Here is a 7,887-nt window from a genome sequence, read left to right as displayed (position 1 = left end):
TACCAAGACACTGGAGCCAGTGACTTCCTTCTTCCTTCTTTGCTCAGTGAATGTGTCTTTTAAAGAAATTAGATTCCTAGTGGGTTGCCTTTATAAATGACCTTCTTTGCACTGTCAGGGTGTTTACTATTGACAATTATTCCACGTTTTTCAAAACTCATGTTACTGAAAGTATTATTGAGCATTTTAATTAATTTTAACTATACAGAGTTACTCCTCTGGACATCTTTCTGTAGATCCATGTTAAGTCAACTTTGTCCGAGTTAAACGTGCTACAATTTATAACTGCGAAAAAGTTTACATTATTTTAATATTAAAAATAACAAGTTATCAAATTTATGAAGGATGTGTTTATCTGTTCAAGCTTATTTTTTTTTGAGACAGGGTCTCACAATTCTTGGGTCTCATATATCCACTGCAGTTACAGAAAGCTGTAAGCCTTGTAGGTGTTAGGAACCAAACATTGGTTCTCTATATGACCAAAAAGTGCTGTTTAGAATTAAGCCTCATATACAGACCTCCTATTTTATTTTCTTTCTCTCTGTAGCTATATAAGGCTTCAGTTATTTGTAACATGAATGATTAGGTAACCATTCCTATGTAATATGTAAAATTCATATCTCTAACATGTTGCATAACTTAATTTCAATACATACAAATATGTTTGTATACATACACACAGGCACTCGCATATGCATGCATACATACACATACATACACTCACACATACATATATATGTATACATACACGCAGACATAAATGCGCATTCACACACATAAACATACAAATATACATACATATACATACACATATAGACACACACAAATACATACACTTATGCAAAAGCACACACACAAACATGCATACATACTTATCCATGCATACACAAAGGCACACATATACAAACACTCATGTACAAATATACACACATGTCCACATACATACATATTCATACACACACACATGCACACACACTCATAAATAACAAATAGCATTTTTAGTGCTGGAACATTGGGCCTAACTTCCTTCCTTGTGTCCTTGACTTTGTATTAACCTTTCTTCATTGATACATGGGGTTATGTCAAGCTCTCTATTTTAAATCCAATTTACTGAAGCCTCGTGTGGAGACTAGTAACCTAGATGTGTTTTAAAATCTAGTGTCTTGTCTTGAAGCTTTTGACTTTGTGAATGTGAATCCCGGCTGACATTGACCTTTGAGATCTCATTATTTCTTTATGGTTGGCAACTACCGCTTTATTTATTTTAAAAAAGCAAACAAACAAACCAGGTTTTCTTATTTAAAATTCCTGGCGCAAGGAATCGTTTGGTTGACTCAATACTTATTCCTTGAGCCATCACACCCTTTAAGTCCTTTGTGATGTTTCTTTGCCTGCTTATATGGCATTCACAAGAGCAAGCACAGGTACGATTTTCTGGGTTCTCTCTGGGCATAGGGGAGAAAAATGAGAAAATTATTGTAATGAAATAGCAGTAGTTAATACAGCATACTGGGGACTTTTCTTTTGGCAAGGCAAGGCTCATTTCCCAAGTTTAAATGACAGCCTCACATCAACACTGCACATTCTTGGTGATCTTTTTACACTCAACTCTACATAGGGCAAAGAAACATTCTCTCTCTGGATACACTGACAGCCATGGCTCCTTTAAAACTTACCCACTATGAACACATTCTACAGTTATCTGCGAGAACAAGAGCAATAGCAGGAACTGAGCTGCGTTGTAGAAGTATTTACTCCCAATCCAGCATTCCTATCTTCCCTTTGACCATTTAAAAGTATTTAAAACTTGACTGAAGCCGGGCAGTGGTGGCGCACACCTTTAATCCCAGCACTTGGGAGGCAGAGGCAGGCGGATTTCTAAGTTCGAGGGCAGCCTGATCTACAGAGTGAGATCCAGGACAGCCCAGGCTACACAGAAAAACCCTGTCTCGAAAAAAAAAATTAAAAAAAAAAAACTTGACTCAAGACAGCGAAAAGACATTCATAGGAGTAACTCTTTGTAAAATTAAAACCAATTGAAATGCTCAACAATAATACTTTTAAAAAAGACACACAATCTTTATATGTATAATAACCTTTAATCAGCACAAGAGCTGGACAGATATCTATCTTCTATGCTACTATGTCTATTTCCCAGTCAATAATCCCATTATATAGTTTGTCATGTTTTATTTAGGCTGCTCTTAATTCCGATTAGCCAACCGACATGGCCATTATTTTATGACTCACCTAATCCATGGATCTTTCTTCTCTCTCCACCTTCTTATCCCACTCGTGAGTCTCCTCTGACTCCAATCCCAGAAACCCTAAACCCCACCTGTCTCTTCTACCCAGTTATTGGCTGTCATAATCTTTAGTTGCCAATCACAAGTAACTTTGGGGCAAGGTCACATAGCATCACTTGGATCTTACATGTAGACTCTCTCCTTTCTGGGACAACCAGGTCTTGAGGGCTTGCACTTAGCATTGCAATATATACCAACAGATGAACCTCAACAGAGCTGGTCCAATGCTACACATAGGGTTCTCTTGTAACAGTCTCCCTTTCCTACTCTTAGGACTTGACTTATCATGAAATCAAGTCATGTAGAAATTCACATAGTCTACATTTGGCCAATGATTAATTCATTGTCACAGCTTCTTTGCCCTTACTGTACTTATAATCCAGTTGTTAGGAATAGACACATTTAGACTCAACATCAACCTCAGGTAACACTCCAGAAGTGAAGCCATCTATTTCTTACGGCGTCTTACTATGAAGAGCACACTACGTATTTGTTCCATTGTCAGTGTTTCTGGTGTCATCAGCAACTTCTGACCTCATTAGCAACCTCATGAGGCTGGTGTGTAGTTGCTCATTCTTAATGGGGTATAGAAATAGATATTATGGATATTTCAAAATTTCATTACCTATTATATACATATTTATTTCCCTTCATTCTTGGGGTGGTTGCTATTAATAATCTGGGATATGTCTTCAGTTGATTGTACTTACATAGTAGGCATATTAGTGCATATTTGTATTTACTGGCTCATACTACTTGCAAACAGTTTTCTGAAGTGGTTGTACCAATTCAGTTGCAAGTGACCAAAGCATGAAGATTCAGTGGATTCATCATTGTTCAAACTTATACCATTCTCCTTTTTCCATACAGCTGTTTAAATTGGATTGCACTTTCAATTTAAATTTCCCTAATGTGCAGTTTTTGTAGAATAAGGTCATATTCACTCCATTAATGAGTATCCTGAATGATCCACTTGAAAATTCCTTAGAGGAATGTGTGTGTGTGTGTGTTTGCATGTATGCATGTGTGCGTGTAAGTGTTGTGTGAGTCTGTGTGTATACATTTGTGTACATGTATGTGTGTGAGAGTATGTGTGTATGTGTGTGTATGGATGTCTCTGTGTGTGTATATGTGTGTAAAGACACCATAACTGCAATATTTACCAAAACTGATAAGATAGTGCTATCTATCACATGTGTATGTGTGTACATGTATACGTGTGTGTATGTAGTGCATGTGTGTATGTGTGCTTGTGTGTGTATGCATGTGGGTATGTACTGACAAAGTAACAGCAACATTTATCAAAACTGATGAAATAGTGACATCTACCACGTGTGTGTGTGTGTGTGGGTGCGTGTGTGTGTATCATCATTCTTAGAATTGCTGAAAGACTTTCTTAGAGTTGGTTCATATCCAGTGATCTTTGTAAAATTTATCTAAAGTAACCACTCATTGTGCATTTTAATGTAATTCACTAAATATAAAAGATGAAATTCTTTGTGTTTGTAGCAATTAAAGAATGATTTACATTTTAGCTCACATTTTATCTGGAGTAGCAATTTAATCTTGAAGGACCCACCAAGCTTGAACACACAGTTTCTAATGCATGTTCAAAATACAGGAAGTAATCCTGTTTAGTTTTGCGTTCTATAATTTCTTGCAAAAGTGATATTTTACAAAGTATTCCTAAAAATGTCTCTGGAAAAAAAAACATGTGAAGACCTCTGAATTGTATCTTTCATAATCTTTGTCATCTTGCATAATTTCTTTTTCTCTATACAGAGAGCTCAAAAATAGTCACAGACAACTAATTTTGAACTATCCATACTAAATACCCTGTTAGTTGATATTTGTGAACTGAAGGTTCACTATAGCCTAGTCTGCTTTAGTTGCTGTAACAAATGACATAGACAGAGTCATTTATGATAATGAAAAATAGACCATAACTTAGTCCAGAGACTGACAGTGCGTGACCAAGTTCTATTCTCCCAGTATGGTCTTGATGTATTATTTGTCTTTCCATAAGGCAATAGGAGAGGCTGAGATAGAAAGAATGGAAACTGACCTTGTCTTTGTAATGAATCATCTGGGTTCTAAGTGAATTGAGCCATTAGCTCTGGCCTCAGAACTCCACCCCTCTCACTGGATTCATCCTCTCTTACTGGTACCCTGGGGATTAAGTTTCTGACAAATACTTTTCTGAGGATGGAGACACTAAAACTGTGGTAACCATCACAGTCTAATTTTATCAAGCTTAACAAACGGTCTTGGCAGGATCTTCTGGAATTAAAAATTCACGAGTCAGCTGTTCCTCTCCCCGAGTTATCCATTTCCTAATCCCCGGAGAAACAGGCACTCTCATTCTAAATAACTCAGATTGGTGTTCAGAAGTTTCTGGTTAAATGGAACAAATGACTCCCTGCACACAGTGCTACATTCTGAGCTGGTGGCTGTATTCTGAGCTGGTGGCTTCGGATCAGTGCCATTGGTTTGGAGAAGAAAAGAATATGTATAAATCAGAGAAGTTGCAGATTGTTTTCCCCCATGGAATTACTTGAATTAAGCTTAGAATGAAAGAAGATATTTCACCAAAGAAGAAATGAGGCTGTGTTTTCATAATACAAAAGTCCTTGTCTGTGGAACATGCCTCAGATGAGAAAGCCAACATCCCACCTCATTCTCACTTGACAATTCAGGGGCGCTTTGTACTTGACTTGGACACTTCTCACACTACTTTTAATGAGCTGCATTTAAGTCAAAGGGAAATAAAACTAATAGCAACCAAAAGATCATTTCATGCTCAAATACTTATTGAATAACTGTAAAATACAACCAAGAGTTTGGGGATCAGTTTACAGAGTCTGAGGGAAAAAGTTGAGCTGATTTTGGAATTTTAAAAGTAATGGCTGACTCCTGAGCCCAAGAATGAACATTCTCTGGGGAGTAGTTTTGTTCTAACATAGCAATCTTCTTGATGGCAGAGGAATTAAATTCACATTCAGATAAAATTCAGTGTGTAAAATATTTCCACATGGAATGATTTGGACTATTAAAAATCCTCTCAAATTCAAACAAGGTGAATATTAAATATGTATAATATTACTTCAATATAGTATGTCTGAATTATTTAAAATAATTATGAGAAAAATTAAGAATGGAAGCCACATTACTTAGAAATTCTTTGAATAATTACAAAATTGGTCTGACTACCTATACTTTACGTTTTAGAAGAATAAAAATGTTTTGATATGGGTAACCTCAGTCTGGAAGTCCTTAACCAATGGGACTTCACAAGCTCAAGAATATGTGAGACAATGAACTTCTCTTACAAAAGAGAGCAGTCACGTGAGACAGTAAGGGCTTCATCATGCAGATTTCACAGGAACGAAGACTGCCCAACATGGCTGAAAGTCCATGTGAAAGGAATGACATGTCCTTTAAACAATTGGAACAGAGATGATTTGACTATAACAGGAGAGACGGCTCAGGGGTCAGAAGCGTGAACTGCTCTTGCAGAGGTCCCAAGTTCTGTTCCCAGTACCCATGTTGAGGGCCTTCACTGATGTTCCTCCTAATTACTGCTGATAAGACTCTCAATGTAAAAGTCCATTTCATTTGCATGCTGAAGAGATTGATAGTTGCTACTTCTGTACAAGGGGATTCCCTGTGTTGATAGTCCACCATCTTTTCCTGTCTCAGCATTGCTAAATTGAAAGCATACACTCCTCCCTAACTCCCACCCTTTTTCTCTTAATGATATTTGTCCACATTACAGTCCTTCAAGATTTAACACATTCTTGATCTTGATGATTTGTTAGCAATTAATCTACACAAAATATTTTTTTTCATATCGTCACCATGTTATAACAGAACTTACACTGAATACATTTCCATATTAACAGTATCTGTGCTTTCTTCACATTGCCACGATTCTTTCTGGCTGTGTCCAGTGTATATGTCTTCTTCTGCAAATAAGACACTAATTTGCTCATCTATGGTAGCAATGCAAAGCTAGCCCGATGAATTTTTATCATGGTTCATCCAAAATCCACAAGTCAATGCATTTGAAATAGTCTTTCCTTAGTACTGAGCAACCGTGGCATAGTTATTTCTTCATAATGAGCCATTATTCTTTAGCTCCGAGATAGTAAACATCTGTTCTGGTTTTCTTTGACTCATGACTTTTCTTTCAAAAGATGTCTTTGCTTTCAACTGATTTGTTTGCTTTCCTCATAAATCCCATATAGATTTTAAGGGATTCCCTATTTTGATAGTCCAGTAGGTCTACAACCACCACCTGCTGTGTGGTTTGATAATTCATTATCAATTATGATAACAAAGTCCAGTTTAACAAGTGAAGAGCCACATGTGCCTGACACCAAGGAGGAATCTGTTGAGCTCACTTCCTTTGAATCCTTTTAACCACCAGCTTTTGGGTTATTAATGTTTCCCGTTCATCACCAGGGTCTCTGTTCACTGCCAATGAAGCACTTTAAGCTTATTCCCAGCCTCAGTAAATTAGGTCTAAGAATAAATAATGCACACTTCCATCTTGGTTTCTGTTTCTTCATGTCAACCAAAAGACTCAGAGCACTTTAAAGAACAGTTTTCTTTAGAGCTGGATGCCTGCTAGTGCATTGTTACTGTGTCACAGGGATAAGGAGTTGGATGTATTAGGGAGAGTGTGTAAAACTACTGAAAAAACTCCTACTGGCCAAAGTTGGGGGAAATTTAGTAAGGATTCCTGTGATGGATTATAATCAAAAGAACAAAAATAAAGCTCCATGTCACAGAGAAGTATCTAGGAACATTTGCTGATATAAATAAATACACAGTTCTGTGCAGAGAAATTGAACTGACTTATGTAGATAGCCCGCCTCTTCAAAGAGATTTATTACCTCTTAAATGTAAACTATACATAATGACTTCTTCTAAAATACTGTAGCACAAAAATAGGGGGTGTAGCCCATTTTGTGTTTAATGATTGACTTTTAACAAACTAGTATTCTCTACTTAGGCTTGGAAAGATTTTCATTCATCCTTACGATATAATATGATGTTATTGACACTACTTCCTGCAGGGTCCACTAAGCATTTCTTTCCTGACTACTTACATTTTTTAAGTGTTTTTGTTATTAACAGTCTCTTGAAGTCAATTAGTACTGACCGTGTGTGCATGGATATGAGGTCATTTACTAGGACATGAGAAACCTATTAGGGGTCACACCCCCAAAGAACACTGTCTCCCCCACCTTCTAGTAGTCATCAACTGCTATAAACGTCCAAGCTAGGAATGAGACCTCTGAAGCTGCTGCACACTTCAGGTTGACATATTAACTGGCTTGATCTTGTGAAGGATTATGCAGGAAACTAGAGCTGCTCTCTGTGTGTGTGTGTGTGTGTGTGTGTGTGTGTGTGTGTGTGTGTGTGTATGTGTGTGTGTGTGTGTGAGAGAGAGAGAGAGAGACAGAGAGAGAGAGACAGAGAGACAGAGAGAGAGAGACAGAGAGACACACAGAGAGACACACAGAGAGAGAGACAGAGAGAGAGACACAGAGAGAGAGACAGAGAGAGAGAGAGA

This window comes from Grammomys surdaster, unplaced genomic scaffold (assembly GCF_004785775.1).
Source record: "Grammomys surdaster isolate TR1022 unplaced genomic scaffold, NIH_TR_1.0 367, whole genome shotgun sequence".
Taxonomy (NCBI): Eukaryota; Metazoa; Chordata; class Mammalia; order Rodentia; family Muridae; genus Grammomys; species Grammomys surdaster.
This window is presented reverse-complemented; position numbering follows the sequence as displayed.